Source organism: Crinia signifera, chromosome 3 (assembly GCF_055691185.1).
Source record: "Crinia signifera chromosome 3, ASM5569118v1, whole genome shotgun sequence".
NCBI lineage: Eukaryota > Metazoa > Chordata > Amphibia > Anura > Myobatrachidae > Crinia > Crinia signifera.
Window position 1 is genome coordinate 214,305,989 of NC_139219.1, and position 23,045 is coordinate 214,329,033.

Here is a 23,045-nt window from a genome sequence, read left to right on the forward strand (position 1 = left end):
GCTATATAAGAAACTGTTAATAAATAAATTAATAATTTATTTAACATCTTCTAGAAGAAATAGTTAGTATCTGATATAGAACTCACATCTTAGTAAATGTCCCCCTCAGTATTAAACATTGATGTTAAAATAGGGTGCCTACCTGGGTCCATGCTTCACCTCCATGGTCAAAGACTACTCAACCCAGGTATGCAGTTTCTGACTGGTTGCCTATAGCAACATCCCATGTGACATAAGTAGTCATAGTAATTGATGTATCAGCCTCAGAAGTTCTGCAACACAATATTATTGCAATAAGATAAAAAGCCAGGAGAAATCACATTTTTAGGGAGGTTCATCATCTTGCAGGGTGGAGGGACATTCCCTTTTCCACCCTATAAAAGTACTTAGGGGGTAAATTAGACCTGATCGAATGGTGTGAATTTGTACAGGTGCCAATTATCGATAGACTGCAAGTGTTAGGAGCTGATTGGCTGGCTGTTTATAACCCATGTTATCACATTTTGAAGCTTGATACATCTGGCCCTTTAATACCTCTTTCACACTGCAACCTTGACCCAGGTTACTGCCGGGTTGATGATGTATCAACCCGGATCGTGGTGTGGTGTGAAAGCACCAAATTTAATAACCCGGGTTGACCAACCGGCAATTCAACCCCAGGTAATAAGGCTGGTTAAACCCGGGTTGCCCTGTGTATAATATGCGACCGTGGTTTAATGTGAAAGTGCTGGACCCACATAGGCAAAGGCGGGGGGGGGGGGGGGTTCTGGTTGCACAGAAACCCCCCTCCTCTTGGCAAGTGCCTTAAATTATGACAATAGCACTTATATATATATGATCAATATAGCTGCCACCACATCAGTGTAAGGAACAAAGCAGAGCTGCTGCTCATGCCCAGTGGGAGCAGCTTTTTCTACCAAGTTTTCTGTGTGTGCGTGTGTGTGTGTGTGTGTGGATCTGAGCCCTCAAACATCGCAATAGACCAAAGATTAGCTGCCAGGAGGAAGAGACAGGTGCCTTAACATGAGGTGGGAGAACGTGAGCTTAGAAAGGGCAGTACTGGTTCTATTATATCTGTGTATTTATTTATTATGTCATGTTTAACCTTTTCCTGACCACTTACAGTATTTTATTTAAATGTTTGAAACAGCCTATACTATAGACCAGGCATGTCCAACTATGGCCCTCCAGCTGTTGTGTTATATGTACTGTTAAATATTAATATTGTATTTCATATTGTATACAGTGTATAAAGAAAACAATTTTCAGGGCTGTTACCACTCCCCAGACTCCTGTACTTACTCCAATGTGCTGCAGAGTGGGAGATTTTCAATTACATTTGGAAACCCCCCTCTAAAAATCCTACGTTTGCCACTGACCTGGGTCGAAGCCTGATCCTGGGCCTGACCCGGCATAGCGATGTGAAATTGGTTTATATCCATTATATAGAATTTGTGGCAGGGCATGCTGGGATGTGTAGTTCTACAACAGCTTGAGTGCCATGAGTTTGACACCACTGATCTAGAAGGTCCTCCTGCATGTACATTGCTATGAATCCCATACACTAAGCTGCTGCAAGTAGTTTATCATATGTGATCCATGCTGAATCAGGCCAATAGGCTGAAGGGGACAGATTTAAAGATCCCACTCTGACAAAGGGGAACATTTACTAAGATGGGAGTTTGATTTCAATGGGCTGGTGCTATGGGCAACCAAATCAGATACTATTTATTATCTTCTACAGGGTGCTAAATAAATAAGTAGAATCTGATTGGTAGCCCATAGCAACATCCCATCGTCAATCATACATCCCATTTGTCACTCATACTTGCCAACTTTTGAATTTGCCTCTTCATGAGAAGCCCGGAGAGGACAAACAAATCTCCTGGTCGGTGGGGACAAGGCTGACGACTCATAACCCGACCCCCAATCCATGCAAACTCTGCGATTTTCGGGTCCGCGAGTAGGGGCGGGGCTAAAAAGATGCAAAATTTGTGACATTTTTAGTCCCGACCCCTCCCGCGGACCTTTGAATTCCGTCATTTCTTTAAGTGCTTTGGGGGGGGGGGGGGGGGGGTGCATGCTGTAGACTTGCCCACTTTCTCAATTTTCGGGAGCCTCACGGCCATTCCGGGTGGGTAGGCAAGCATGAACTCCGATCTTCGTCAATAAAGCCCTGTGTGTACGATAAGATTTTGTGAAACTTTTACTTTGAAATAAATATAATCTAATCCTTGCGTTTTTAGTCTGAACTTGGCTGAAAGTCCACTTGTTCTGCTGATGGAGTCCTGTGGGTGATTTGTAATCCTGGGGGGCGCTGGAGGTCAAGTTCAGCCAAGTTCAATGCAGGTTATTACTCCATGCAGTATCAATATATCTTGTTTGCATTAGGTACCTGATATTGTTTTTAGTTATATTTTTATTCCATTTTTTATCTTTATTGTGCTTGTATGATTAAAAACTATATGCATATTGATTCACTCGGTGAAGTACTTTTTTAATTGTAAGCGCTGCTTTATACTCTGTGTGTTTGTTTTTTATCCATTTGGGGAGCTGACTACTCCCCACAAGCAGCTGCTTTTGAGTCAGCACATTCAGAAACAGCGCTCCTTAAAACTGACTTATTTAAGTCAGTTTTGCCTTCTTTCTAAGGGAAATCATTAGCTGCATTTAACCTCCTTTGAAGTACTTGGCTTGCAGATGCTGAGAACAAAGGCCTCTGCAGAGCCACAATTGTAGAAGCCTGTAGAGGATGAGACTGCAGTCTGTCTGTTAGCTGCAGGATGAGCTGAGCGGCTACAGCACTAACAGACCCATAAGTAATGATCTCCATACATGCACTGCTGCCTTTCATGGTATGAATTAATTATCATCACTATTACAGTCTTTCTCAGAAATATGTCATGCTGCTGAGAATGGGAGAGATCAGTGGCCAGTGCTTCATTCATTACACTACACATGCCTGATACCGGATCCGAGATTATATCTTCTTGGAAGAAGGGGCACATTGGAATAAGAAGATCACTGCATTGGATCTAACGTAAGTTTGAAATGCTTCTCTTTGAGTCTGTAAAGTCAGATTGCAGAAACATGTTTCTCATGTCCCCCACCCAGTTTTCATTCCTGTACTGCATGAGATAAGGCTGAGGGGTTGGGATGCTTTGGCACTGTAGAAGTATGCATTGGAATAGAGCAGATACAAATGAAGGTGTGATCTACTGTGAGTGATTGCTGAAGCATACATGATTACCCTGACCTTGGTATGACAGATCGGCTGGGCAGTTTTGCAGGAAGGCAGTGACTGAGTAATATAGCCTGTATCTATGTACAAGGATTTCTGGGTCAGGCGGTAATCAATATAACACAACTCTGGCAGTGGATTTACAGTTTATCGCGGTCAAATTCTGATTTCCAGAGACTGGTCCCAGGCTGATATTTTAGTAGGTTTGTAAACTTGTTCTTATTTATCATTTTAAATGTATACAAACTTTATTTTATTATTATACATTTACATACATTAATCATAACATTATAAACCAAAATATTCATTTCTAAATGTAACTAAAAATAGCAATTTCTAATACCTAGCAGACATGTCAGATTGGTACTTATAGTGAATGTTCACTTTGAATAACCCTGTGCAAAATCTGTGTTCCTAAAACACATGTTCACCTTCAGTGCTATTAGCTTGCCCCATAACTGAAGAGATCTGACACTGCAGCGCTCATGCCTTAATACCAGAGCCAAAGTACTAGAACTGTAGAAAGAGGCGAGTTAGTACAGGGTTCATTTAAAGTGAAAAAAAAACAAAATCTTACATGGAAACAATTGGTGATGGACAAATTGATCATGTTTTGTAAAAATCCTATTCATTTAAAAAAATCATTATTCCAAAACTGGTTCCATGTTTATGTGGTGTGCTTAAAGGGGCAATTATTCCCTGCAAGAATGAGGTGTATTTTGTTCGCCATATATCACTTAGGTTACCTTTAATGCAAAAGATTATTGAGATTATTTTAGCAACCACAGTCACATGATGATGTTAGGCTTTGGAAAGTTTAAAGCATAAACTACCCCCCTTTATATAATACTGAAAGATCAGGTTACAGATAGAAACAATGGGCCTGATTCAGGTCTGCATGCTAAGCAGCGTACATTCGCTGCTTAGCGATCCGGGAAGTGTCGCCCGCTGCCCTGACAAATGCCCGCTACCATGCGAGGGGAGGTGTATGAGAACATGCAGTCGAAAGGGAGAGAATTCATTCAATGGTCGATGAACGTCGAATTATTTCTCTTCCCTTCGGTAATAAAAGTCAGTCAGACCGTCGAAGAGCACCAAAAAAGTGGGTGGCCTATGCGGTCATGTGACATCATCGCCCGCCCCGAGCAGGCAGCATCAGGGGAATGGCTAGTGTTTTTATGGGGACGCCCATAAAACTCTGCATGTCTGAACGGCTACCCGTTGTCACAATATGCAGGTATTTCAGTTACCTGCTGGTTCATCCTGCTGGCTTTGTCTCATGCTGCTGACAAGCTCTAATGTCACAATATGCATGTATTTCAGTTACCTGCTGGTCAATCCTGCTGGCTTTGTCTTATGCTGCTGACAAGCTCTGTATAGTTGAACTGTGCTGTGAGATCTGAGCTCAGCTAATTAGTTACACCTGGTGAACCTCTCTTGCTGGGAAGCTCTGTGTAAACTGAGCATGCTCAGCCCATTGATTAATTCACCTGTGAGTTCCCTGTGCTTCCTATAAAAGGCAGTCTCTGGCAGACAGAAGCTGCCAGAGTATAGGTTCACACCAGCTCCAGCGTTCCAGTGCCTTGTACTATTCCAGACTTCTGATTATAGCATATGACCTCGGCTTGTTCCTGACCATTCTCTTGCCTGATCCTCCGGTACCGTGTCCAGTGATTCCTGTGTATGACCTTGGCTTGTTCTGTGACCATCCTCCTGCCTGCTCCCTGTGTACCGCATCCTGTACCTTCCTGTGTATGACCCGGCCTGACTCTGACTAATCATTGCTGCATCCATTGGTATCTCTTTCTGTCCACCTGTTACTGACCCGGCTTGACGACCACGCTCCATATTTCACAAGCTACCACCACTCATACGGGGAACCTGACCAGTGGGCCGCGACCGACGTGTCGGGTGCCGCAGAAGCCCATAACCCGCTTGGAGGGGTCACTGGCAGAAAACCCCTGGCACGGTTAGACTCCACACCCCTGTGTCAGGTCTAGCCAATCCCCGAGTGGTAGTGCACCCCAAGTTTGTGACACCCGTGACTCCCCAAAGGCGAGGGGGTTTGCACATGCACAGCCCCCCCCATCGGAACAGGGCCAAATTGGGTACAGAATCAGGCACAATATGTAACCATTATTGAGCCCCTTATTTTGTAGTGGTACCCATAAGAATCTCGACTACAGATCGATTTTGCAAATCGAGTGCTGTGGCCCTGCTTCGCGGTTATTTATTTATTTACAGTTTCTTATATAGCGCAGCAGATTCCGTTGCACTTTACAACTAATGCAGCCAAAGGTTAACTCAGAGGATGTGTAGAAATCTGCCACCAGAATGTGCAGGGATGGACTGGGCCGGGGTGCAAGGTGCCATGTGCCCCCTGGGCCACTCCGTTGACGAGTATCCAGGGCCGCCTTCTCCGACTGCAGGAAGTGCTGCGGTGGTTCAGTCTTCAGTTACATGTGTCTGTAACCACGGGCCTCCCTGCTGTGCCTGACTGCCTGTCAGAAGAAGAGACAGCAGGAGGAGAGCAGCACTCGGGCACAGCACATAAGCGCCGGGCTTTCCATATCTTGTAAGTACAGTACAGGCACAGTTCTAATGGGGAGATTGATGTGAGCGTATATTATAGACCCCATACCTGTCATTAGGTACAAGTACTCATAGCTGCAGCACCTGCTGGTTTTCCTGTACTCTGAAAGTGAGGCTCCTTACATTTCATCCAACAGGAGCTATTTATATTTAAATTCTTATTGTGTGGGAGTGAAGTAAAATGGGAAGGGTAGGTGACGGAGGCATAAGGTGTGATGTAGGTGACTGAGGCATAAGGTGTGATGTAGGTGACGAAGGCATGAGGTGTGATGTATGTGAATGAGGTGTGATGTAGGCGACGGAGGCATGAGGTGTGATGTAGGTGACAGACGCATAAAGTGTGGTGTAGGTGACAGAGGCATGAGGTGTGATATAGAGGACGGAGGTATGAGGTGTAATACTAAACAACAGACAAGAATTGGGGTTCCGGACTTTTAAGGCGCAGAGGATTATGATGGTATATCGAGCGTCGGTACCATAGTAGATCTTATCGACACCTTGAATATTTCTCTCTCAATATACTCCTGGCAATATAGGAAAAAAACAACAGAAAAAGCCAATGGTCATGTAACATTCAGCATGTGCGAGGTGGTTTCAAATGAATCAGAGCAGAGAAGGTATGGATGGGTGTACCCCACTCACAATATCTATGGCGGGGTATATGCACGTAGCGTTTTCTTTTCTCTTACTGTCCCTCAGGGCTTCAGATTGATCTCTTTAGCTCCGAATAGGTATACATAAAAATAAAATATAAACAACAAATATGTAGATTCGCTTTTCCAGATTTTAAACATTAATTCCCTCAGAAAGGAGGAAAATGATTTTCCTTTTTGTGGGCGTACCTTACTCACCCAATAATAGGTGGAGGTACACCTATAAAGGTTTCTTTTGAGTATGACGAAAAACCTTTTGAGTATGACGAAATTAATTAAATATACAAGTGGTAACATTCAGATGGGCGTACCGGTGTTTCAGTGATGAATAGGCCCGTAGCGGGTTCTTTTCCTTGTGTCTCCTACTCTTAAGAGCGTTCAAATTTCTCCATCCAGTAGTGATATAAAAAGTGAAAAAAATATATGCAATGTGTAGAATTGTTTTAAACACTCTATATAGAGGAATTGTAAGTGATTTTCAACAAGAGGTGATATACAGGGAGCGTACCAGGACTCACACTGTATAATGCTATTTCAAGTATGTAAAGGTTTCTTTAGTGCAGAAGACCACAATCCTTCACCGTGCAGACAAATAAAGTGCAGTATACCCGGGGATTGATGTATCAGAAAAAATGCTGAATCAGCTAGCGTACCCAACTTACGGTAAGGTAAGTCTTTATGTTCACGTAGCGTTTTCTTTGCCCTATATTTTTCTCCCACTTTTCTCTCTCTCACCAATCCAATCAGTATACATATAGGGGAGATAGAGGTGGTCAGTGGGGGAAGAATTGCTCTTCTCGTAATTTACTTAAAAAGGTAGTAATTTTATTCCAATAGTACAAAGGTAAAAGCCTCTCTCCACATGACAGTAGGATAGCAAAGATTAAAAATACAGTACATAGACCGTCCTGGGTCACAATTCTACACATTGCATATATTTTTTTCACTTTTTATATCACTACTGGATGGAGAAATTTGAACGCTCTTAAGAGTAGGAGACACAAGGAAAAGAACCTGCTACAGGCCTATTCATCACTGAAACACCGTGATTGGGGGTACACCCATCTGAAAGTTACCACTTGTATATTTAATTAATTTAGTCATACTCAATAGAAACCTTTATAGGTGTACCTCCACCTATTATTGGGTGAGTAAGGTACACCCATAAAAATGAAAATCATTTTCCTCCTTTCTGAGGGAATTAATGTTTTAAATCTGGAAAAGCGAATCTACACATTTGTTGTTTATATTTTATTTTCATGTATACCTATTCGGAGCTAAAGAGATCAATCTGAAGCCCTGAGGGACAGTAAGAGAAAAGAAAACGCTACGTGCATATACCCCGCCATAGATACTGTGAGTGGGGTACGCCCGTCCATACCTTCTCTGCTCTGATTCATTTGAAACCACCTCGCACATGCTGAATGTTACATAACCATTGGCTTTTTCTGTTGTTTTTTTCCTATATTGCCGGGAGTATATTGAGAGAGAAATATTCAAGGTGTCGATAAGATCTACTATGGTACCAACGCTCGATATACCATCATAATCCTCTGCGCCTTAAAAGTCCGGAACCGCAATTCTTGTCTGTTGTTTGGTATTGTAAAGTTGTTATTGGGTGATAACTGAGGCTAGAACAGACTTGAGGCAGCAATAGCGCCAGTAGGCGGCCATATCCTATATCCTCACATTTTGTGTATGAGGTGTAATGTAGGGACAGAGGCATGAGGTGTGATGTAGGGAATGGGGACGTGTGTGTGATGTAGGGAATGGGGACATGCATGTTGGGGAAGGGGTTCTACCATTCTGATCCTCTTTTGATTGACACCTTTTAATATCATTGGCAGAAAAATATAGTGGTGGTGGGGGGGGGGGATTAAATGCTCATTGCCAAGGGATTACATGATCCTTGCCATGGGTTTCATGCTAATTGCCATGGGGGAACTACTTGCTCATTGGGAGTTACATGCTAGTTGCCAAGGGGGAGATACATGCTAGTTGACAAGTGATATGCGCATTGCCCAGGGGGAGTTACATGCTCGTTGCCCTGGGGATGTTACCTGCTTGTTGCCCAGGGGGAGATACATGCTTGTTGCTCAGAGGAAGTTTCATGATTGTTGCCCAGGGGAAGTTACATGCTAGTTGCCCAGTGGGAGTTATGTGTGCATTGCACGGGGGAGGGGGGGGGGGGGTTCATGATCGTTGTCCAGGGGAGTTACATGCTTGTTGCACAGGGGGTGTTGTCATTACTTATGGGCCAGTGTTGTAGACTTGCCCCCCAGGCTAAAAGATGTAAGCCAGCCTCTGAGAATGTGTATAGATCCCTCCAGAACCTTTGCATCTGCCTGCAACTGCGTACACATTCTCAGCATCAATGCAAATTCAGAAACCATTTTCTCTCTGAGTAAGTCATTGGTCAGAATAGACACCACAACTAGGACACACAGACATGTTTCCTTTGTACATGATCGTAGTTGGTGGCTTATACACAGCAAGAAAATGGTCTTGACACAGCACTTGATGTTACCTCACACAAAACAGCTACTCCCTGTCAATCACTTGCTAATGAATCCTCACTGCAAGCTTAAATGCTAATCAGTTGCTACGTATTGTGCAGTTTACTAGTAACCGCTCAATCAGAAATACATGTGCATAGCGTCCAACTATGAATCAGCTTGTTATAAATGTGCAACTGTTTATTGTAAGCTTGCGAGCAGGGCCCTCCTACCTCTATGTCGGTTTGTTTTTACCCAGTTTGTTTAATCACGGTTGTTTCCAATTGTAAAGCACAACAGAATATGCTGCGCTATATAAGAAACTGTAAATAAATAAATAAATAACACAAAACGTTTTAACAGTAATAAATATTTCCACCCATTTGTTCAAAATTGAATTGATGCTCTAGAGACATTAGCATACTATACAAATGTTACACCAATCATTTTTAGATTGTATACAGTTGTGAATTATTTTACTCTCGATCCATCACCTTCTGTTCTGTTATTTCTACTTGATTTAAGATAAAATATTGTGTCAATAAAAATTATAGCTGTCAGCATAATTGTATACAATTGTAAATATATAGCATTTTCAAGATTTACAACCCTGACATAAAGAAACAGCAAAATCCCCTAACATACAGACTACTTGTACCACGTACTTAAATACAAAAGACCAAAAACATCTGGCAGACACACAGGTCTACACAAACACTGTAAGAACAATCTTTTAGACCCAAGGAATAAATCAGTGTCTTGTTTACTACATAGTGCGATTAGATATTATGAGATGCCACTGATTAGAAATGAGAAACAAATCATATCTGATTGTTTTGGTTAGAGGTGGATAGTTATTTTGTAATCTAAACAGTTCTGAATGTAAAAAATATGCTCCAGCCTAGACTTTGCCATATAATTAGGGAAGTTATCATTGTGATGTTTTGTGAAGCTGACAAAATATCAGAGGTATTTCATAGACTAAAGCCCCCCATACACGGTCCGTTAATAGGATCCGTTGTGTGCTTAAACAGCACACATCGGATCAGATCGCATCCCATCCCTAGTGCATGCACTGCGATCCGATCCGATGTGTACCTAGTACAAAAAGTATGTGCAGCACATACTTTTTGTACCGTACTATGTGATGCGCGGGAGTGCGCATCGCATAGTACAGAACGGAGCCGTACACAACGGACCGTGTATGGGCTCCTTTAGATTTGAGGGAGAAAAAAGTGCATTTGCTTGCCAGCATACTTTAGGCATGAAGAAAAAGCTAGAGAAATGGTTCCCAAACTTTTTTGAATCACGGCGTCCTAGTGTATCAGAGTTTTTTTCCTGGCACCCCTCGGCCAAATGTTACTTACGGTATTGAGAAATATAAAATTAACTAAATTGTGTTTATATGTCATGCTTAGATTCAGTTATGTGGTGAGGGGCAGAATTGGCAGCCACCATCTCTGGATTTTCCTATTAAATTGACCATAAATAATTTGAATTGGTCCTGGACCAACAATCCTAGGCACCCCTGCAAGTGTCTCAAGGCACCCCAGGGTGCCACAGTGCACAGTTTGGGAACAATTGAGCTAGGGAGAACCACACTGACACACTAATTAGTGTATCAGGGTGCTTTAATCTGCCAGCCATGATGATGATGACTGCAATTATAATGTATTAAAAAAAAATAAAAAAAATATATATATATATATATATATATATATATTAAACTTTTGCTAATACCCTTGTGCTGAGCGTAGGCTGGCAGTGGCAATGTAGGAGGGAAAACTGCATTGCCATTATCAGCACTAGGCTATGGCAGTCTGGTATGAGGACACAGCAGGAAATCAGTATGTTCAGCAGGTGGGAATTGAAAAATAATCTTTGCCCCCAGGGCCTTCTTAACATTAGTGAGGGCCCCTTGGCCAACTTAATTCACTGCCACCCCCCCCCCCCCCCCCCAGTGAATTAATTAGTTTGCCCAGATGCTCGCTGTCCCCCGTATTTGGAGCGAGTGCTGACGTCATGCGATTAAGCTGCCTGACCCGTGGATGCATGGGCACACCTGCATTCGCAGGGGTACACCCAGTATTTCCATGGGTGCACCCATTGTTTTTTTCTGGGCACACCCATAAAACACTGAGTGGTCCCCTGCACCCATCCCCTGCCTGCCCACCATTGAGAGAATGCCCCCGCTTGCTCCCGGGGTTTTCATATGTGCATACTCGCGAATGCGCAAACTCCCACCATCGGGGACCTAAGCGATCAGGTCTGAATCACCCCCAAAATGAGGACATATGTAGTACGTTGATTACAAATGACAGTAGGCATGGCCCTTTTACCTTTGTTTAAATGTTCACATTCAAAAGTTGAACTTCATTACCGTTTGGTTGAGTGACAAGATGCCACGTGCCTTCACAATGTACAGTATCAATGGAGTTCATTGATACATGTTGTCAATGAACTCTATTGATACATTGTATGGCATGGAGTCATTTTAAGCACAGCTCCTTCAAACAGGTTCTTCCATTGTGTATGGTTTTATTTATGTGTTTAACCCTTGGATGGCAGGCTTGGAAGAAAGAAGAGGACCTATAATTAAGCGGAGAAATAAAGTGAAATGTTAGCATGTTTTTGGTTTTTATTTGTAATAAAAAAGTTTTATTACTATGTTTTTTTAAATGTAAATTTTTGTTTCAGATGAACTATTGTACAGGTTCTACAAGTGCTAAAATACGTGGATAGTGGGGGTATGAAAATGTCGGAGGACACGTACCGCCGCCCCTCACGGGCTCGCTGCGCTCGCCACGCTTCGGGTTGGCATTGATATTGGGGGTGGCGTTGCCAATGATGGTGCATTTAACATTGGACAACTGGCAGGAGAGAAAAAAGTATGTCCTGGTGTGGTGCACCTAAACGAACTCAACGAATAAAATTTAACTTTTATTAATATCTGTTAATAAGGCGAAATATAAAAACACACAGACAAAACAACATGTATGTGAATGTGTTTAACATTGAAAGCACCCATCAGGGTGCTTGTACAATTAAAAATCAAATCGCATCGCATGCATCGCATGCCGCTATATTGCATGCAATGCGATGCAATTGTATAAGATGTAATACGATCAAAATTGTGGGTGCCGTGCTAGGAAACAAGTGCCCGATAACATTTATTTGGGAGAAAAGGAATTCCTTTTTAAAAAATAATTACATATGTATATAGCTATATAGCTAAAAAAAAAAATTCAAAGATGTGAATATAAATGAAATTGTTGCTGCTGTAATTAGTGCACATTGGGTTAAATTTACAAAAGTCACCTCAAATCCAGCTGTCTTGCTGATGCTGAGTGATCGTGCTGAGCGGGGCTTTGCCTACTTTTAATAGGCTCCATTTCTAAGCAATCTAGGCTCCATTTCTAAGCAATCTAGTCAGATTGTTTAAGGGCCCTACACACAGAGCGATATTCAGCCACTTTCTGAGCGATTTTACATAATATTACTAAATTGCTCAGAAAGTGGCTGACTATCGCTGTGTGTGTGTAGCCCACACAGAGAGATGAATGCTCGAATGTAGAATAGCCCTGGTGGTTATTTTCACCCAGAAGGCCCACACATCTCTGCGTGTGGGGGCCAGCTTTCTGATCATTCAACACAGTCTCCTCACCCACCTGCTGCTGAGGCAGCGTGACTGAAATCCCGCTGCTATCACCACTTTGCCCCCTGTGCTTGAGAGCTTACCAGGCACTTTGGGCACTTGTGAGGCGTCGGCGGCAAGGTGATGGTCCCCGGGGCATGAGTGCTGCTGTCCATCTGAGCCCCCCTGGCAGATGCCTCTTCCCCGCTGGATTTGCTCTTACACACCGAAGTTGAGTCAGCAGCGTTAGCGCTGGAATGTATGAGACTAAGAGGCGTAACTTTGGGAGCCAATGGAGTCATCTGCCGCCAGGCTCCTGCTCCCAAGGGGGCACCTCTGATCCCCTGCCTGTTTGAATCAGTTAATTGTGTGGCTGACACTTAACATCATATTTGCAAGTGTCACACCCTGTATTAGAACTCATGACCTACCTTACTGTAGACAGACACCTTACTGATTGAGATTTGGGGGGGGCACCAATATTTATCTTGCCTCCGTGCAACTGCAACAAACTTATACCACTGGTGAGCAGGGCCGCCGAGAGGCAGGGGGGGCGGGTACATTTTACCTGGGCCCGGGCCTGCCAGGGGGGCCCGGGTCCCGACACACACAAAAAAAAACAAAAAAACCCCTTTTTTTCTTTTAAAGGGGGCGTGGCCACGGGTCCGCGATTAGGCCACGCCCCCGAATTTGCCTAAGCCCGGTCAGCGATGGCTGTCCTGCTCCTGCTCCAAGTTCCTGGTTCAAAAGGTAATGCCGCCCGCAATGCATGGCTATGGACAGGGGGAACAGACAAAAAGCGTGTGTGTGTGTAACAGGCTGTGTATGTATGGATATATGTGTGTGTAACAGGCTATGTGTGTGTGTGTGTGTGTGTGTGTGTGTGTGTGTGTGTAACAGGCTGTGTGTGTGTGTGTGTGTGTAACAGGCTTTGTATATATGTATATATATATGTGTGTGTGTGTGTGTGTGTAACAGGGTATGTGTGTGTGTGTAACAGGCTTTGTATATGTGTGTGTGTGTGTAACAGGCTGTGTATGTATGTATATATGTGTGTGTGACAGGCTATGTGTGTGTGTGTAACAGGCTATGTATGTATGTCTATATGTGTGTGTGTGTGTGTGTGTGTGTAACAGGCTATGTATATGTGTGTGTGTAACAGGCTTTGTATGTATGTGTGTGTAGCAGGATTGTATGTATGTATATGTGTGTGTGTGACAGGCTGTGTATGTATATATATATGTGTGTGTAACAGGCTATGTGTGTGTGTGTGTGTGTGTGTGTGTGTAACAGGCTATGTATGTATGTATGTCTATATGTGTGTGTGTGTAACAGGCTATGTGTGTGTGTGTGTGTGTGTAACAGGCTTTGTATATATGTGTGTGTGTGTGTGTGTGTGTGTGTGTGTGTGTGTGTAACAGGCTGTGTGTGTGTAACAGGCTATGTATGTATATGTGTTTGTGTAACAGGCTATGTATGTATATGTGTGTGTGTAACAGGCTTTGTATATATGTGTGTGTGTGTGTGTGTGTGTGTGTAACAGGCTGTGTGTGTGTGTGTGTGTGTGTGTGTAACAGGCTTTGTATGTATGATAATGAAGGTATTGGAGCGCTCTATGTTACGTGCACTATATAAGTAAGTGCAGATATGAATGAAGATAAAAATAAATAAAAATGAAAATTGTAAAATTATATGTAAAAACAAAAAATAATAATAAAAATAAAATAAAAATTAAAATTAAATAAAAATAAAAATAAAAAAATAAAAATGCGAGTGCACACCTGTGAAGAAAATGTGCGTTAAAAGATTTGGATATTACCAATGTTTACACTCCTTTTTGATTAGGTGGAGTCTGACAGACAGGATCACGGGCAACTCCACCTAATCAAAAAGGAGTGTAAACATTGGTAATATCCAAATCTTTTAACGCACGCTTTCTTCACAGGTGTGCACTCGCATTTTTATTTTTTTATTTTTATTTTATTTTTATTTTTATTTTATTTTATTTTTATTATTATTTTTTGTTTTTACATATAATTTTACACTTTTCATTTTTATTTATTTTTATCTTCATTCATATCTGCACTTACTTATATAGTGCACGTAACATAGAGCGCTCCAATACCTTCATTATCATAACCTTTTTATATAGCGGAGCTGCCAATACAATACGAGCGCGGTCCACATCTCATTTTTAGGCTTTGTATGTATGTGTATATATGTGTGTATGTGTGTATGTGTGTAACAGGCTATGTATGTATATGTGTGTGTAACAGGCTATGTATGTGTGTGTGTGTGACAGGCTATGTACTGTATGTGTGAAGGAACAGGCTATGGCCCTCATTCAGGTTGGTTCGCTCCCCCGCACGTTCACACAGGGGAGCGATGTTGTGCATGTGCAGCAACTTTGTGTGAGCGGGCGCGGCAAACCGATTATTTGCCGCCCTGATCGCATGCAGCAGTGTGGACGGAAGCGTGGGGTGGTGGATATGGGTTGCGCCGATGGGAACTCCCATGACGTGGGTGCCGGGGGAGGGCAGCTGATGTCACCGGATGTCAGCTGCCCACCCTCTTCTCGTACAGGAGCGCCACAGATCTAAGACAGCAGAGACTGACTTAGATCTGCGAGCGATTGAGAAATCATTTGATGGTCGGCGACCGCACTGCCCTGCACACAAGCTGCAAATCGATGATGATGTAAAACATCCGTTCGCATGCGTGAAATCTGAGGTATTTAGATGACCCACAATCAGAATGACCTCCAATGTGTGTGAAGGGAACAGGCTACATGGTGCCCATTTATGACGGATCATATATGGAATGCGATCTGGGTGGGACCATACTGCCCAGGATCACATGAGATTAAAGAGGTTTAATGGACACAATCCCCCCTCTCCCTCCAGGTGCACATACCGCTGGCCATCACAATGCATCTGCTCTTGGCGCCGGATCTGTAGCTTTGGGGGACACAGCAGATACCGGCAGCTCAGCTCGGCGATACTGCAAGTAGTGGCATCTGCTGCTTCTTGCCAGCAGGTTGAAAGAACTGTTGCCGCTTTCCCTGCTGCGTCGTGTGTGAGCTTGGGATCCTTATACTCCAGAGGCGGGATGATCGTGCCAGCCACAGATCTTGGAGAGAGGAGCCGTGGACTGGCCACCCCTGCTGTATGGCATAGGGGTCTGGGCAGCGCAGGGGGGCAGAGGGTCCCTGTGACGGATGGGCAGACAGCAATGGGGTCCTTGCGGAGGATGGGAGCTATTACCTAGTTCCCATCCTCCGCAGGGACCCTGCCGCTATTTGCCCATCCGTGGCCACGACCCCTTACTCCCATGGGCGCAACCCATATCCACCACGCTTCTGTCCACACTGCTGCATACGAACGGGCGGCAAGTAATCGATTTGAATTTTGTGTAGCATAATGTGTAAGGGGCAAGTATAAGGGGTCTACTATTGTGTTGCATAAAGGGTATATGGTGTGGTACACACCCCTATATCCTTTAATGGACACACCTCTTTTCTGTTGCTCGCCACTCCAGGGGGGCCCCGTGACGCTGTTGTACTGGGGCCCAGGATTTCTCTTGGCAGCCCTGCTGGTGAGACTGGTGGCGGGGCAGAGGAGAAGAGAATCACAGTACAAATTGCGGGTGGGGAAAGGAGAGCCCTTTCAGGACAGCAGGTGAGGGAGTACATATTTTAGTTGTTACAGGTAAAGGTGTGTGTGGGTATGTGGTGAGTAGCATATTAATGAAATTACACAAAACACAGAGGATGGCTGGAGATTTTTGACAACCCAGAAATGTGTATGTAGCTATAAAGCCCCGTACACATGGGGCGATACTAGCCATATCCCCGTGTTTATGGGGTGACGATTGCCGGGAGCGTGCTTCCGCAGCTTCCCCTGGCAGTACCACAATGGGCAATATGATCGCTGAGCGACCAGATCCCTGTACGTACAGGGAAATAGTTGCCGGGAGCGTGCTGCAGTGGCTCATCGAGCATATCTCCCCATGTGTACGGAGCATAGAGCTCAAGATCCCGTTTTCATCAGCGACCAGAGATGGTCGCTGATGAAAATGTCACACTGCCGGGAGAAGAGGCAGGGGAAGCCGCTGGTTGGAGGAGCATGCTCCTCCGACCAGCGACCATTCAGGGGCTGAACACGGGAGTGCGTACCTGGCGATTTATCGCCGCAGCACAACAAATCACTGGTAATATGGTTGCTCAGCGACCATATTGCCAACGATAATGTACCATGTGTACACAGCTTAACAGTGATCAGTGGGTTCTGAGTTTTCCTATTATTAGTTGGTGACTGTGCAGTGAGGATGTGCCATTTACAGCACCCTCCTGTTCCCAAAAATAATAAGCTAAGCCAGAGGTTCCCAATCTTTTTTGAATCACGGCACCCTAGAGTATCAGAATTTTTTTACGGCACCCCTAGGCCCCCCAAAAAGGTAGAAAAATATATAAAAATAATTAGATTGTGTTTATATGTGATCCTGATGTTCAGTTATGTGGTAAAGGGCAGGATTTGCTTCTTTTGTACACATAGTTTATGATTGGCAGCCACCAGCACTGGTTTTGTCCATAAATAATTAACCATAAATAATTTGAATTGATCCAGCACCACCAACCCGTGGCACCCCTGCAAGTGTCCTGAGGCACCCCAGGGAGCCGCGGCACACAGTTTGGGAACCACTGAGCTAAGCTAAAAAACGAAGTTTCCAAAATAAAGGTAACCTGCGCATGTTCAGACCCCCCGGCACCCAGCTCGGCACGGGGGGGACCTGTGAGAGATTTTAAATCTCTCATGCTGAATCAGGGACGGATTAAGGGGGGTCCCTGGGCCCCCCTCTAGCTAGGGGCCCCCTGTGGTCAGCATGAAAACCAGCCATCCTTGCCGTATAAACCCCATCCCCAGCGGAATTGAATACACTTCAACGTGACTCTGGCGGGAAATAAATAGTTGAATATTGATATTTTGATATAATGATTTTTTAATCATTGATATTGTATACAACAAGCACAAAACCAGACAGGTTAATGATAATGATAGTGTGTGTGGTACAGAATGTAGACTGCACGCTCCACTGCAGCATGTGAATGAATAAACATTCTATGAGAAAAGCTGCGTTACATGTTGATGCTGTTGTACAGTATATACAGAAATAAAGGATAATAACAATATTAGTTTGGTCTTCTTGCACGTTCTGCTTTAAACTTTGTTAGCAAGAACTGCATGTAAACATTCATAGGTATTTGTTAAACTAGGATATGGCAGCTTGTAATTAGGTGTACCGTGATAATCTGGGTAATTGATGTTAGTGTACACAATACATTGTCACTGCTGCTTGTTTCTAAACACTGTCTAGGACAGTTCAGACTTGTTCTGTTCTCACTTTTGCTTCTTATAAGCTACTGCTTTGTGCAGATGATTAGCATAGACTAGAGGCACACCTTCCAACCTGTAACGCCAGGGGTGTTAGAAGAGAGAAGTCCTATGTGCAGTCTGCTCAGTTCGGCCCACTCCTCTCTGTCCGCAGTAGTGCTGCGCAGCACAATAGAGTCTCAGCACTAGAGGGCATAGACTCTAATGCCAATGCGCAAATCTCTCGTAAAATGGCACGATGTCCATTTTTTGTCAATTTCCTTAGCGCCCATTATCAGGCCTAGATTAAGGATTGTAGGGGCTCAGGGCAACTCCACCCCTGCTTCCCCTCCTTTAATCCTTTAATCCGGCTCTACCCCGAAGTGCTCTGGAGGGCTACGTATTTTTTTTTAAATGGGTGCAGTGTGAGCCCACTGGACACACTGCACCCATTCAAAATATGCCACTGCTAGAGATTTATATAAATGACATAATAAGAATTTTTTAATATAGCATCAACAATCAAACAGACAACTTAAACATAATGAAGAATAACAATACAGGAATATACTTATGCTTATATTAAGGGGGAACTTTTCTCATTAACCCCTTCAGTGGCAATCCCGAGAATTATCCGGGCTTTGCCTCAGTGTCCAGTCTGGCAAGCCCGGAAAGATCTCGGGATTGCCACTGTTTAGAACTGTTCAATCATTGAACTCAGGCAGCGTCGGCGCCTCCTCCTCCCTCCTTCTCCCCCAATATTGTATACAATAATTGTAACGTGTATGGGCACCTAGGACAGAGTGACAGGATAAGTATGTTTAACAAGAGGCCTGATTCAGGACCTGATGCTTCTACTGTACTATACACAAAGTACTGATGTTTGGTACTCAGCATATGTGCAGGACAGTCTTCAGCTGGGGGTGGCGGGGATAGCTTCTGTTTCTCAAAACTGGGGCATGTTTTGGGCATATGTGTCATATCATGTTTTGTGCATACCATATCTGTACATGTCTCTGAAAATGACAGCTGTTAGGGGTACATTTACTAAGAAGGGAATTCTATTGAAGATGGGATGTTGCCCATAGCAACCAATCACATTCTACTTCTTATTTATTTAGCACCTTGTAATCTAGAAGATAATAAATAGAATCAAATTCAATTGGTTGCTATATTTACCCCTTTGGATCTGATTGGTTGCTATGGGTTACAAAAAAAGGGTTATGTGTTTAAACTAATCCTGTATGGGTTACACTGTGTTCTGAAAATATTATTAGTGAACACACAATTTGAATATTCGGTACGTGTCTAAGCCTAAGACTATGTTTTTGGGATGACTTGTGCTTTCATTGTTCCTAGTGCTGACCTCTCTGTGACACTTATTTTTCATATTATTACAACTTTGTTAACCCATCTCTCATATGATAATTGTTTTCCTTGTTACACAACTACTAAGTCATTGTAGTAAATAAAACTATAATCATAAAAACACTTAAGGGGCATACACATGTAGAGATGTGTGCTAAGCTATTTAGGGTAGGCGATTTCCCTGTGTCCAGATCGCCCATAAAGAGCACATACACATGTACACATGTCATACACATGTAGTGATTTGTGCTGAGCAATTTTGCTTTTGCAAAACCCTGTTTTAAAAGCAGGTTTAATGATACAACATTTTGGGGTGCGAACCCCCGTCGTCAGGTAAACAGCATACAAACAAGTAGAAACAATAAGCCCTCACCTTATAGTGTATGTAGGAGAACTGACTCCTGCCATGGCCCCAGTCAGTGGCGAGTTCCGGATCGGAAGTTGCAGGTGGCGCACTTACGGTAACCGGCGTCACTAAGCAACACCCACGGCATCCCTGGCGTTGCTAAGCAACCATACTGCAGCTTGAATGCATGATTACACAAAGAGATCAAAAATGATGATTACAAAATCATGATTACAAAAGTACATATACTGTCAGATAATGTACTTAGGCAATAATGTATATAAATACTGGGACCTGAATAATTTTAAAAAAGATGGACCGTATCAGGACCAACCTGATAATTGTAATAAACAACAACAAGAAGTGCGGTGGACAGAAAGTTACATGGGAGCATTCCACGCAATAATCTCATTAAGGGCCCCATTTAGCATTGATCGCATTTACAACGTGATATGGTCGGAATATTACCACCCAGGATCGTATTGTAAAATGCGATCATTTCACCCCAATGTATTACCAGCCAGGGGGCAGGGACAGGGCTCCAAAAAGAGCCCGTCCCTGCGATGCCTGGAGCCAGAAGCAGGGGGGTCTGGGCATGCGCGGTAATGCGCTAACCCACCCACCCACGTGACCCCGCTGATGTGTAGCCATAGACTACAATGGGCTATCGCCATATCAGAATGGTGATAGCCCAGGGGTGCGAAGCCGGGCTGCCCGATGTTGATACATCAGGCAGTTTCGCATTCCCCCTAGAAACCTAGGGGGGATGCGGCCGGCTGCGCTGCATAGGGGGATCGGAGCAGGGATCGGAGATTCCTGCTGCGGTCCCCTGTGACACATTAGGGGGATACTTAATATTTGCGGTAAACCCCCCAAAACGGGTGTTTTCGGGGATTTAGCTGCAAATATTATTTGATAAATGCGGCCCTAAGTCCTCTAGGGGACTCAGTATCCAAAAAAAAAACATCTTGCCTCCAGACGAAGCAAAGTTTATTTTCAATCACCACCCCTGGGCATAGGGGGAACGTGGTCGATAATCAAGTATTTTAGGGTAGACAAAGGGTGTCCATGGTTTTTAAAATTGGATGGTTCTGGCTGTTCCATAGGTTTATTCTCAAGTGATACATTCTAAGCACAAATCTTTTTCTATTATTGAGAATTTAAGGCAAATCCAGAAATGACAAATATATTGGGAGCTCCCTAAGTATATAATTTCGTAAAAGTTTATTGTATAACCCTGAATGGATCTGTGATATCCAAAGGAGATCCTCTTACTGTTAGGACTACAGTGGATACTATTGGACATTTGATTAATGAATTTTTTTTTATTAATTGTGTCTAAGGAATTGGTTTATTAATTGGTGATACATTTATTTGTATTGTCTTTAAGTAGGTGTTTTAAATATGTTTTAATGGAATTCATTTTAATTAGACCAATTCAGTGCGCTCTCTTATTGTTTAATTTTTTTTTCTTGATATAGATTTTGTAATCTTTTTTGGGAGCAGCATAGAAGCTGTGGTTATTATTAATAATTATTTATCAGTTATCATTAGATTTGTTGCGCCTGATTATACATTTAGTATAATTTGGGGATTTTATTCTCAAGTGCCATTTTGAGGGCTGACCTGTGCAAGGCCATGTGTTCCTTAAATTGCTGTGTTGACATACCGACATAATAGAGACCACAGGGGCAGATGATAATATAGATGATAAATTTGGTACTGCAGGTCAGAGTGTTGCGGATGTGGTAGAATTTGTCACTGTGAGGATGCTTGAAGGTGGCGCTTTGTATCAGGTATTAGCAGGTTACACATTTATTGCAGCTATAGCAGCTGTGTGGTTTAGATCGGCTGTTAGCATATTGACTATTGTCAAAACTTGTAATGTCTGTATGGACTAGCACAACACGCAAATTGCGTCCTCTCCTATAGCACGTCATTGGTCTTACTTTAGAAAAACAGGCAAGCTCTTTGTCTGTTGCCAAAATCAGCAATAATGACTTACAAGCTGTTGAAATGACACTTCTGTTAGTGTCATACGTGGTTGTCCACGGGACGGGGGGTCTGGCTTGGTTTTGAAGATTTCGGACTCAATAGCTTTCCTCTGTCCAATTTCAATGTTTTAGACTTGGAAGCTAGCAGGTCCTGTCAGATTGTAGCCTCGTTCATTAAACTTATAGATGATGATGTCCAGCTGGGCTGGTAGTGTTATGACATTACTACGAATATGGGCTGCCCGTAGCATTTGGGAAAAGGCAAGTCCTTGTTTCAGTGGTGGTGGATGATACTGCTGGACGAGAGTAGTAAATTGCGATTTATCTTTTTAAGAAGATGGTCATAGTTATTTTGCCGCTGTTTAAAAGGACTGAGACATCGAAGAAATCAATATGTTTCTTGCTCCAAGTGAAGGCCCAGGCATGCTGTTAATTTCTGCCATCAGATTGATGATTTCTTCTGTGAACCCTCACACATCCCTCCCCCAATGAAGAGGTCATCTTTATATATCGACACAGCAATACAATGTTTTTACTTCGTGTGTGGTTTGTAAAAAATATTCTTTCCTACTCGACCATAAAGATGTTGGCGTATGATGATGCCACTGCAGAACCCATGGCACAGCCCTCTTGTTGTAGGTAAATCTGGCCATCAAATCAGAAACCATTTTGAGTTATTTATCAGTTTGAGTAATTGTAGATATATGATTTTATCAAATCTAAACTCCTCACCCAAGGTCTCAAAAAATTTTTTGTCATTGCCAGCAGGCCTTGGTCATGGTAATAGATGTATATAGGGATGTAACATCCATGGGGCACATTATAGTGGAAGGGGAGATCACCGGGAAGATTCTGAGGCGGTTGAGAAAGCTTGTTGAGTCCTTTAAATGCAAATCTTGGATGACCATGAAAGGTTGAATAATTGTATCCAATAACTGTTACACCGGCTGGTAAAGGCTGCCCCTCGCCAATATGATTGGGAAAGTGGGTGGAGAGGTTGGGTGCTTGTGGATTTTGGGGACACTGTAGAGTATTGGCATGATAGGATATGTGGTGGATATAGCATCCATTAATTTTTGTTCAATCTTTTTAGATTTGACAGCTTCTTGTAAAAGAAGAGAGAGCTCCTTGCGGTACTTGTCCGTGGAGTCACTGTTCAGTTTACAATAAACTTTTTTGTCTGACAGTTGTCTCAAAATTTCGGATTTGTAAGCAATGAGATCTTGTATCGCTATTGCCCCGCCTTTGTCTGCGGGGTGAATAGTGATACTTTTGTCCTCACTGAGGGTTTTAAGAGCTTTGGATTCTCTGGCAGATAAATTCGGAAGTAAATTAGTTGGAGCTGCTGAAAAT

The 23,045-nt window shown here is 43.2% G+C and overlaps 1 protein-coding gene across 2 annotated transcripts in view; it reads left to right on the plus strand.

Annotated features, from left to right (window-relative positions):
- Positions 1-2,770: 2,770 nt before the first annotated feature.
- TDRP (testis development related protein) overlaps positions 2,771-23,045 on the plus strand; it is a 138,729-nt gene continuing 118,454 nt past the window's right edge. The window contains exons 1-2 of one of the 2 annotated variants that reach the window (XM_083177382.1): positions 2,771-3,040; positions 3,270-3,444. The gene's annotated coding sequence lies outside the window, so the exon portion shown is untranslated. The remainder of the gene's footprint in view (positions 3,041-3,269; positions 3,445-23,045) is intronic. The other variant, XM_083177381.1, reaches the window with a different exon arrangement.